Source organism: Trichomycterus rosablanca, chromosome 4 (genome assembly GCF_030014385.1).
Source record: "Trichomycterus rosablanca isolate fTriRos1 chromosome 4, fTriRos1.hap1, whole genome shotgun sequence".
In the NCBI taxonomy this organism is placed as follows: domain Eukaryota; kingdom Metazoa; phylum Chordata; class Actinopteri; order Siluriformes; family Trichomycteridae; genus Trichomycterus; species Trichomycterus rosablanca.
Genome location: NC_085991.1, coordinates 10448083 through 10458906, shown reverse-complemented (window position 1 = coordinate 10458906; position 10824 = coordinate 10448083). Strand labels below are relative to the sequence as shown.

The window sequence follows — 10824 nt, the reverse complement described above, 5'->3', positions numbered from 1 at the left end:
ATTGAGCTATGCCAAACATGTAAAGGGCATGCTTGTCAGGTGGATTTTTACAGTGTTTTCTTTTTTCTTTTTTGTAGATCAATTTGAAATGATCATTTTTTTCTTCTGTTTTGGTTGAACCAAGTGGTTTTTTTTTCTTATTTTCAGGCAAATGTCGGCGTGGTCGTTTTGATGTTGCAGAATAGCGGCGTTTTGTGCTGGTGTGATGAGTAGACGAGTGGAGCTCACCGTGAGTTTGAACGGTGTGTGATTCGGTGTCTCTGTTCGGCGGTGCCTCTACACCTCATACTTACCTGGCAGGAGCGAGACCATGATCAAGAAGGTGGTTCACCCAGGGCGAGGCTCAGCCATTGCACTCCGGTTGTGCTGACCGCTGCGAATTCCCCAAATGTGGGAATCTCGACTGCATCATTTCTGATAGTGGGGGACTGCGTTCGCGCTCTCCCCTGATTTCTGTGGTGGCAAAAATAGAGTTTGTAGATTTTAGCCGACCGTCGTTGTTCGATGTGCAGCTCGGATCAGGAGAACGGATTTGTGGCATTTTTGCGTTGGGACAAAAGTGGTCGTCCAGAGCTATTTTTGGAAAGGCAGCATAACATAAAAGGCAGCTTACATAAAAAGCTTGTTGATACAAACGTTAAAGAGACCGGTATTTTAAATCAGCTTTAGCACTGGGCCAGGCACGTGCACAGACATTTTTGGGGGCAGGTGCTCAAGCCAAAAAAAGGGCACTCATCGCCAAAATTATTAATAAAATAAAAAATGAAAAAACACAGTAGGATATTTAACTTATATATAAAGTTAGTGGGGGACTGCGTTCGAGCTTGTAGATTTTAGCCGACCGTATTCAATTAGTTTCTTGTTCTGTATGATTTTCATTCTGATTCGTTGTTCTTTTGCGTGCAGTTCCGATCAATTGGACGGATTCGTGGGGCAAAAAGTGGTAGTTCAGAGCTATTTTTGGATAGGCAGCGTTTGCATAAAAAGCTTGTTGATACAAACGTGAAATAGAACGCTAATTTCTGATAATGAGGGACCGCGTTCGCGCTTTCCCTTGATTTCTGTGGTGGCAAAGCAAGAGCTTGTAAAATTGAGCGAGACCGTATTCATTTTTTTCTTGTTCTGTATGATTTTCGTTCTGATTCGTCGTATTTCGATTTGAAGCTCGGATAGAACGGATTTGTGGCGTTTTTGCCTTGGAAAAAAAGTGGTCGTCCAGAGCTATTTTTGGATAGGCAGCGTTTACATAAAAAGCTTGTTGATACAAACGTTAAAGAGACCGGTATTTTAGATCAGCTTTAGCACTGGGCACATAATTAGCCGTTTGCACTATTTCTTAGGCTAATTTGACCGTTTCATGATTGAGCTATGCCAAACCTGTAAAGGGCATGCTTGTCAGGTGGATTTTTACAGTGTTTTTTTCTTTTCTTTTTTGTAGATCAATTTGAAATGATCATTTTTTTCTTCTGTTTTGGTTGAACCAAGTGTTTTTTTTTTTTTTTTTTTTTTCTTATTTTCAGGCAAATGTCGGCGTGGTCGTTTTGATGTTGCAGAATAGCGGCGTTTGCGTTCGGTGAGGTTTGTGCTGGTGTGATGAGTAGACGAGTGGAGCTCACCGTGAGTTTGAACGGTGTGTGATTCGGTGTCTCTGTTCGGCGGTGCCTCTACACCTCATACTTACCTGGCAGGGGCGAGACCATGATCAAGAAGGTGGTTCACCCAGGGCGAGGCTCAGCCATTGCACTCCGGTTGTGCTGACCGCTGCGAATTCCCCAAATGTGGGAATCTCGACTGCATAATTTCTGATTGTGGGGGACTGCGTTCGCGCTCTCCCCTGATTTCTGTGGTGGCAAAAATAGAGTTTGCAGATTTTAGCCGACCGTCGTTGTTCGATGTGCTGCTCGGATCAGGAGAACGGATTTGTGGCATTTTTGCGTTGGGACAAAAGTGGTCGTCCAGAGCTATTTTTGGAAAGGCAGCGTTTACATAAAAAGCTTGTTGATACAAACGTTAAAGAGACCGGTATTTTAAATCAGCTTTAGCACTGGGCCAGGCACGTGCACAGACATTTTTGGGGGCAGGTGCTCAAGCCAAAAAAAGGGCACCCATCGCCAAAATTATTAATAAAATAAAAAATGAAAAAACACAGTAGGATATTTAACTTATATATAAAGTTAGTGGGGGACTGCGTTCGCGCTCTCCCCTTATTTCTGTGGTGGCAAAGATAGAGCTTGTAGATTTTAGCCGACCGTATTCAATTAGTTTCTTGACTAAAGAGACCGGTATTTTAAATCAGCTTTAGCACTGGGCCAGGCACGTGCACAGACATTTTTGGGGGCAGGTGCTCAAGCCAAATAAAGAGCACCCATCGCCAAAATTATTAATGAAATAAAAATTGAAAAAACACAGTAGGATATTTAACTTATATATAAAGTTAGTGGGGGACTGCGTTCGCGCTCTCCCCTGATTTCTGTGGTGGCAAAGATAGAGCTTGTAGATTTTAGCCGACCGTATTCAATTAGTTTCTTGTTCTGTATGATTTTCATTCTGATTCGTTGTTCTTTTGCGTGCAGTTCCGATCAATTGGACGCATTCGTGGGGAAAAAAGTGGTCGTTCAGAGCTATTTTTGGATAGGCAGCGTTTACATAAAAAGCTTGTTGATACAAACGTGAAATAGAACGCTAATTTCTGATAATGAGGGACCGCGTTCGCGCTCTCCCCTGATTTCTGTGGTGGCAAAAATAGAGTTTGTAGGTTTTAGCCGACCGTCGTTGTTCGATGTGCAGCTCGGATCAGGAGAACGGATTTGTGGCATTTTTGCGTTGGGACAAAAGTGGTCGTCCAGAGCTATTTTTGGAAAGGCAGCATAACATAAAAGGCAGCTTACATAAAAAGCTTGTTGATACAAACGTTAAAGAGACCGGTATTTTAAATCAGCTTTAGCACTGGGCCAGGCACGTGCACAGACATTTTTGGGGGCAGGTGCTCAAGCCAAAAAAAGGGCACCCATCGCCAAAATTATTAATAAAATAAAAAATGAAAAAACACAGTAGGATATTTAACTTATATATAAAGTTAGTGGGGGACTGCGTTCGCGCTCTCCCCTGATTTCTGTGGTGGCAAAAATAGAGTTTGTAGATTTTGTTCGATGTGCAGCTCGGATCAGGCATTTTTGCGTTGGGACAAAAGTGGTCGTCCAGAGCTATTTTTGGAAAGGCAGCGTTTACATAAAAAGCTTGTTGATACAAACGTTAAAGAGACCGGTATTTTAAATCAGCTTTAGCACTGGGCCAGGCACGTGCACAGACATTTTTGGGGGCAGGTGCTCAAGCCAAAAAAAGGGCACCCATCGCCAAAATTATTAATAAAATAAAAAATGAAAAAACACAGTAGGATATTTAACTTATATATAAAGTTAGTGGGGGACTGCGTTCGCGCTCTTCCCTGATTTCTGTGGTGGCAAAGATAGAGCTTGTAGATTTTAGCCGACCGTATTCAATTAGTTTCTTGTTCTGTATGATTTTCATTCTGATTCGTTGTTCTTTTGCGTGCAGTTCCGATCAATTGGACGGATTCGTGGGGCAAAAAGTGGTAGTTCAGAGCTATTTTTGGATAGGCAGCGTTTGCATTAAAAGCTTGTTGATACAAACGTGAAATAGAACGCTAATTTCTGATAATGAGGGACCGCGTTCGCGCTTTCCCTTGATTTCTGTGGTGGCAAAGCAAGAGCTTGTAAAATTGAGCGAGACCGTATTCATTTTTTTCTTGTTCTGTATGATTTTCGTTCTGATTCGTCGTATTTCGATTTGAAGCTCGGATAGAATGGATTTGTGGCGTTTTTGCCTTGGAAAAAAAGTGGTCGTCCAGAGCTATTTTTGGATAGGCAGCGTTTACATAAAAAGCTTGTTGATACAAACGTTAAAGAGACCGGTATTTTAGATCAGCTTTAGCACTGGGCACATAATTAGCCGTTTGCACTATTTTTTAGGCTAATTTGACCGTTTCATGATTGAGCTATGCCAAACCTGTAAAGGGCATGCTTGTCAGGTGGATTTTTACAGTGTTTTTTCTTTTCTTTTTTGTAGATCAATTTGAAATGATCATTTTTTTCTTCTGTTTTGGTTGAACCAAGTGTTTTTTTTTTTTTTTTTTTTTCTTATTTTCAGGCAAATGTCGGCGTGGTCGTTTTGATGTTGCAGAATAGCGGCGTTTGCGTTCGGTGAGGTTTGTGCTGGTGTGATGAGTAGACGAGTGGAGCTCACCGTGAGTTTGAACGGTGTGTGATTCGGTGTCTCTGTTCGGCGGTGCTTCTACACCTCATACTTACCTGGCAGGGGCGAGACCATGATCAAGAAGGTGGTTCACCCAGGGCGAGGCTCAGCCATTGCACTCTGGTTGTGCTGACTGCTGCGAATTCCCCAAATGTGGGAATCTCGACTGCATAATTTCTGATAGTGGGGGACTGCGTTCGCGCTCTCCCCTGATTTCTGTGGTGGCAAAAATAGAGTTTGCAGATTTTAGCCGACCGTCGTTGTTCGATGTGCAGCTCGGATCAGGAGAACGGATTTGTGGCATTTTTGCGTTGGTATAAAAGTGGTCGTCCAGAGCTATTTTTGGAAAGGCAGCGTTTACATAAAAAGCTTGTTGATACAAACGTTAAAGAGACCGGTATTTTAAATCAGCTTTAGCACTGGGCCAGGCACGTGCACAGACATTTTTGGGGGCAGGTGCTCAAGCCAAAAAAAGGGCACCCATCGCCAAAATTATTAATAAAATAAAAAATGAAAAAACACAGTAGGATATTTAACTTATATATAAAGTTAGTGGGGGACTGCGTTCGCGCTCTCCCCTGATTTCTGTGGTGGCAAAAATAGAGTTTGTAGATTTTGTTCGATGTGCAGCTCGGATCAGGCATTTTTGCGTTGGGACAAAAGTGGTCGTCCAGAGCTATTTTTGGAAAGGCAGCGTTTACATAAAAAGCTTGTTGATACAAACGTTAAAGAGACCGGTATTTTAAATCAGCTTTAGCACTGGGCCAGGCACGTGCACAGACATTTTTGGGGGCAGGTGCTCAAGCCAAAAAAAGGGCACCCATCGCCAAAATTATTAATAAAATAAAAAATGAAAAAACACAGTAGGATATTTAACTTATATATAAAGTTAGTGGGGGACTGCGTTCGCGCTCTTCCCTGATTTCTGTGGTGGCAAAGATAGAGCTTGTAGATTTTAGCCGACCGTATTCAATTAGTTTCTTGTTCTGTATGATTTTCATTCTGATTCGTTGTTCTTTTGCGTGCAGTTCCGATCAATTGGACGGATTCGTGGGGCAAAAAGTGGTAGTTCAGAGCTATTTTTGGATAGGCAGCGTTTGCATAAAAAGCTTGTTGATACAAACGTGAAATAGAACGCTAATTTCTGATAATGAGGGACCGCGTTCGCGCTTTCCCTTGATTTCTGTGGTGGCAAAGCAAGAGCTTGTAAAATTGAGCGAGACCGTATTCATTTTTTTCTTGTTCTGTATGATTTTCGTTCTGATTCGTCGTATTTCGATTTGAAGCTCGGATAGAACGGATTTGTGGCGTTTTTGCCTTGGAAAAAAAGTGGTCGTCCAGAGCTATTTTTGGATAGGCAGCGTTTACATAAAAAGCTTGTTGATACAAACGTTAAAGAGACCGGTATTTTAGATCAGCTTTAGCACTGGGCACATAATTAGCCGTTTGCACTATTTCTTAGGCTAATTTGACCGTTTCATGATTGAGCTATGCCAAACCTGTAAAGGGCATGCTTGTCAGGTGGATTTTTACAGTGTTTTTTCTTTTCTTTTTTGTAGATCAATTTGAAATGATCATTTTTTTCTTCTGTTTTGGTTGAACCAAGTGTTTTTTTTTCTTTTTTTTTTCTTATTTTCAGGCAAATGTCGGCGTGGTCGTTTTGATGTTGCAGAATAGCGGCGTTTGCGTTCGGTGAGGTTTGTGCTGGTGTGATGAGTAGACGAGTGGAGCTCACCGTGAGTTTGAACGGTGTGTGATTCGGTGTCTCTGTTCGGCGGTGCCTCTACACCTCATACTTACCTGGCAGGGGCGAGACCATGATCAAGAAGGTGGTTCACCCAGGGCGAGGCTCAGCCATTGCACTCCGGTTGTGCTGACCGCTGCGAATTCCCCAAATGTGGGAATCTCGACTGCATAATTTCTGATAGTGGGGGACTGCGTTCGCGCTCTCCCCTGATTTCTGTGGTGGCAAAAATAGAGTTTGTAGGTTTTAGCCGACCGTCGTTGTTCGATGTGCAGCTCGGATCAGGAGAACGGATTTGTGGCATTTTTGCGTTGGGACAAAAGTGGTCGTCCAGAGCTATTTTTGGAAAGGCAGCATAACATAAAAGGCAGCTTACATAGAAAGCTTGTTGATACAAACGTTAAAGAGACCGGTATTTTAAATCAGCTTTAGCACTGGGCCAGGCACGTGCACAGACATTTTTGGGGGCAGGTGCTCAAGCCAAAAAAAGGGCACCCATCGCCAAAATTATTAATAAAATAAAAAATGAAAAAACACAGTAGGATATTTAACTTATATATAAAGTTAGTGGGGGACTGCGTTCGCGCTCTCCCCTGATTTCTGTGGTGGCAAAGATAGAGCTTGTAGATTTTAGCCGACCGTATTCAATTAGTTTCTTGTTCTGTATGATTTTCATTCTGATTCGTTGTTCTTTTGCGTGCAGTTCCTATCAATTGGACGGATTCGTGGGGAAAAAAGTGGTCGTTCAGAGCTATTTTTGGATAGGCAGCGTTTACATAAAAAGCTTGTTGATACAAACGTGAAATAGAACGCTAATTTCTGATAATGAGGGACCGCGTTCGCGCTTTCCCTTGATTTCTGTGGTGGCAAAGCAAGAGCTTGTAAAATTGAGCGAGACCGTATTCATTTTGTTTCTTGTTCTGTATGATTTTCATTCTGATTCGTCGTATTTCGATTTGCAGCTCGGATCAAGAACGGATTTGTGGCGTTTTTGCCTTGGAAAAAAAGTGGTCGTCCAGAGCTGTTTTTGGATAGGCAGCGTTTACATAAAAAGCTTGTTGATACAAACGTTAAAGAGACCGGTATTTTAGATCAGCTTTAGCACTGGGCACATAATTAGCCGTTTGCACTATTTCTTAGGCTAATTTGACCGTTTCATGATTGAGCTATGCCAAACATGTAAAGGGCATGCTTGTCAGGTGGATTTTTACAGTGTTTTCTTTTTTCTTTTTTGTAGATCAATTTGAAATGATCATTTTTTTCTTCTGTTTTGGTTGAACCAAGTGGTTTTTTTTTCTTATTTTCAGGCAAATGTCGGCGTGGTCGTTTTGATGTTGCAGAATAGCGGCGTTTTGTGCTGGTGTGATGAGTAGACGAGTGGAGCTCACCGTGAGTTTGAACGGTGTGTGATTCGGTGTCTCTGTTCGGCGGTGCCTCTACACCTCATACTTACCTGGCAGAAGCGAGACCATGATCAAGAAGGTGGTTCACCCAGGGCGAGGCTCAGCCATTGCACTCCGGTTGTGCTGACCGCTGCGAATTCCCCAAATGTGGGAATCTCGACTGCATCATTTCTGATAGTGGGGGACTGCGTTCGCGCTCTCCCCTGATTTCTGTGGTGGCAAAAATAGAGTTTGTAGATTTTAGCCGACCGTCGTTGTTCGATGTGCAGCTCGGATCAGGAGAACGGATTTGTGGCATTTTTGCGTTGGGACAAAAGTGGTCGTCCAGAGCTATTTTTGGAAAGGCAGCATAACATAAAAGGCAGCTTACATAAAAAGCTTGTTGATACAAACGTTAAAGAGACCGGTATTTTAAATCAGCTTTAGCACTGGGCCAGGCACGTGCACAGACATTTTTGGGGGCAGGTGCTCAAGCCAAAAAAAGGGCACTCATCGCCAAAATTATTAATAAAATAAAAAATGAAAAAACACAGTAGGATATTTAACTTATATATAAAGTTAGTGGGGGACTGCGTTCGAGCTTGTAGATTTTAGCCGACCGTATTCAATTAGTTTCTTGTTCTGTATGATTTTCATTCTGATTCGTTGTTCTTTTGCGTGCAGTTCCGATCAATTGGACGGATTCGTGGGGCAAAAAGTGGTAGTTCAGAGCTATTTTTGGATAGGCAGCGTTTGCATAAAAAGCTTGTTGATACAAACGTGAAATAGAACGCTAATTTCTGATAATGAGGGACCGCGTTCGCGCTTTCCCTTGATTTCTGTGGTGGCAAAGCAAGAGCTTGTAAAATTGAGCGAGACCGTATTCATTTTTTTCTTGTTCTGTATGATTTTCGTTCTGATTCGTCGTATTTCGATTTGAAGCTCGGATAGAACGGATTTGTGGCGTTTTTGCCTTGGAAAAAAAGTGGTCGTCCAGAGCTATTTTTGGATAGGCAGCGTTTACATAAAAAGCTTGTTGATACAAACGTTAAAGAGACCGGTATTTTAGATCAGCTTTAGCACTGGGCACATAATTAGCCGTTTGCACTATTTCTTAGGCTAATTTGACCGTTTCATGATTGAGCTATGCCAAACCTGTAAAGGGCATGCTTGTCAGGTGGATTTTTACAGTGTTTTTTTCTTTTCTTTTTTGTAGATCAATTTGAAATGATCATTTTTTTCTTCTGTTTTGGTTGAACCAAGTGTTTTTTTTTTTTTTTTTTTTTTTTTCTTATTTTCAGGCAAATGTCGGCGTGGTCGTTTTGATGTTGCAGAATAGCGGCGTTTGCGTTCGGTGAGGTTTGTGCTGGTGTGATGAGTAGACGAGTGGAGCTCACCGTGAGTTTGAACGGTGTGTGATTCGGTGTCTCTGTTCGGCGGTGCCTCTACACCTCATACTTACCTGGCAGGGGCGAGACCATGATCAAGAAGGTGGTTCACCCAGGGCGAGGCTCAGCTATTGCACTCCGGTTGTGCTGACCGCTGCGAATTCCCCAAATGTGGGAATCTCGACTGCATAATTTCTGATAGTGGGGGACTGCGTTCGCGCTCTTCCCTGATTTCTGTGGTGGCAAAAATAGAGTTTGTAGGTTTTAGCCGACCGTCGTTGTTCGATGTGCAGCTCGGATCAGGAGAACGGATTTGTGGCATTTTTGCGTTGGGACAAAAGTGGTCGTCCAGAGCTATTTTTGGAAAGGCAGCATAACATAAAAGGCAGCTTACATAGAAAGCTTGTTGATACAAACGTTAAAGAGACCGGTATTTTAAATCAGCTTTAGCACTGGGCCAGGCACGTGCACAGACATTTTTGGGGGCAGGTGCTCAAGCCAAAAAAAGGGCACCCATCGCCAAAATTATTAATAAAATAAAAAATGAAAAAACACAGTAGGATATTTAACTTATATATAAAGTTAGTGGGGGACTGCGTTCGCGCTCTCCCCTGATTTCTGTGGTGGCAAAGATAGAGCTTGTAGATTTTAGCCGACCGTATTCAATTAGTTTCTTGTTCTGTATGATTTTCATTCTGATTCGTTGTTCTTTTGCGTGCAGTTCCTATCAATTGGACGGATTCGTGGGGAAAAAAGTGGTCGTTCAGAGCTATTTTTGGATAGGCAGCGTTTACATAAAAAGCTTGTTGATACAAACGTGAAATAGAACGCTAATTTCTGATAATGAGGGACCGCGTTCGCGCTTTCCCTTGATTTCTGTGGTGGCAAAGCAAGAGCTTGTAAAATTGAGCGAGACCGTATTCATTTTGTTTCTTGTTCTGTATGATTTTCATTCTGATTCGTCGTATTTCGATTTGCAGCTCGGATCAAGAACGGATTTGTGGCGTTTTTGCCTTGGAAAAAAAGTGGTCGTCCAGAGCTGTTTTTGGATAGGCAGCGTTTACATAAAAAGCTTGTTGATACAAACGTTAAAGAGACCGGTATTTTAGATCAGCTTTAGCACTGGGCACATAATTAGCCGTTTGCACTATTTCTTAGGCTAATTTGACCGTTTCATGATTGAGCTATGCCAAACATGTAAAGGGCATGCTTGTCAGGTGGATTTTTACAGTGTTTTCTTTTTTCTTTTTTGTAGATCAATTTGAAATGATCATTTTTTTCTTCTGTTTTGGTTGAACCAAGTGGTTTTTTTTTCTTATTTTCAGGCAAATGTCGGCGTGGTCGTTTTGATGTTGCAGAATAGCGGCGTTTTGTGCTGGTGTGATGAGTAGACGAGTGGAGCTCACCGTGAGTTTGAACGGTGTGTGATTCGGTGTCTCTGTTCGGCGGTGCCTCTACACCTCATACTTACCTGGCAGGAGCGAGACCATGATCAAGAAGGTGGTTCACCCAGGGCGAGGCTCAGCCATTGCACTCCGGTTGTGCTGACCGCTGCGAATTCCCCAAATGTGGGAATCTCGACTGCATCATTTCTGATAGTGGGGGACTGCGTTCGCGCTCTCCCCTGATTTCTGTGGTGGCAAAAATAGAGTTTGTAGATTTTAGCCGACCGTCGTTGTTCGATGTGCAGCTCGGATCAGGAGAACGGATTTGTGGCATTTTTGCGTTGGGACAAAAGTGGTCGTCCAGAGCTATTTTTGGAAAGGCAGCATAACATAAAAGGCAGCTTACATAAAAAGCTTGTTGATACAAACGTTAAAGAGACCGGTATTTTAAATCAGCTTTAGCACTGGGCCAGGCACGTGCACAGACATTTTTGGGGGCAGGTGCTCAAGCCAAAAAAAGGGCACTCATCGCCAAAATTATTAATAAAATAAAAAATGAAAAAACACAGTAGGATATTTAACTTATATATAAAGTTAGTGGGGGACTGCGTTCGAGCTTGTAGATTTTAGCCGACCGTATTCAATTAGTTTCT

At 42.5% G+C, this 10824-nt stretch overlaps 7 non-coding genes across 7 annotated transcripts; all 7 read left to right on the top strand.

Moving 5' to 3' along the window:
* Positions 1-285: 285 nt before the first annotated feature.
* Positions 286-449, top strand: LOC134313198 (U1 spliceosomal RNA). The gene has a single exon (XR_010012092.1). It is a non-coding gene; the product is annotated as a U1 spliceosomal RNA (small nuclear RNA).
* Positions 450-1673: 1224 nt separating this feature from the next.
* On the top strand, positions 1674-1837 carry LOC134313132 (U1 spliceosomal RNA). The gene has a single exon (XR_010012028.1). It is a non-coding gene; the product is annotated as a U1 spliceosomal RNA (small nuclear RNA).
* Positions 1838-4320: 2483 nt separating this feature from the next.
* LOC134313153 (U1 spliceosomal RNA) lies at positions 4321-4484 on the top strand. Its single transcript, XR_010012049.1, has one exon. It is a non-coding gene; the product is annotated as a U1 spliceosomal RNA (small nuclear RNA).
* A 1580-nt stretch (positions 4485-6064) lies between these two features.
* On the top strand, positions 6065-6228 carry LOC134313112 (U1 spliceosomal RNA). The gene has a single exon (XR_010012009.1). It is a non-coding gene; the product is annotated as a U1 spliceosomal RNA (small nuclear RNA).
* A 1233-nt stretch (positions 6229-7461) lies between these two features.
* Positions 7462-7625, top strand: LOC134313214 (U1 spliceosomal RNA). The gene has a single exon (XR_010012107.1). It is a non-coding gene; the product is annotated as a U1 spliceosomal RNA (small nuclear RNA).
* A 1227-nt stretch (positions 7626-8852) lies between these two features.
* LOC134313189 (U1 spliceosomal RNA) lies at positions 8853-9016 on the top strand. Its single transcript, XR_010012083.1, has one exon. It is a non-coding gene; the product is annotated as a U1 spliceosomal RNA (small nuclear RNA).
* Positions 9017-10249: 1233 nt separating this feature from the next.
* Positions 10250-10413, top strand: LOC134313197 (U1 spliceosomal RNA). Its single transcript, XR_010012091.1, has one exon. It is a non-coding gene; the product is annotated as a U1 spliceosomal RNA (small nuclear RNA).
* The last annotated feature ends 411 nt before the right edge of the window (positions 10414-10824 follow it).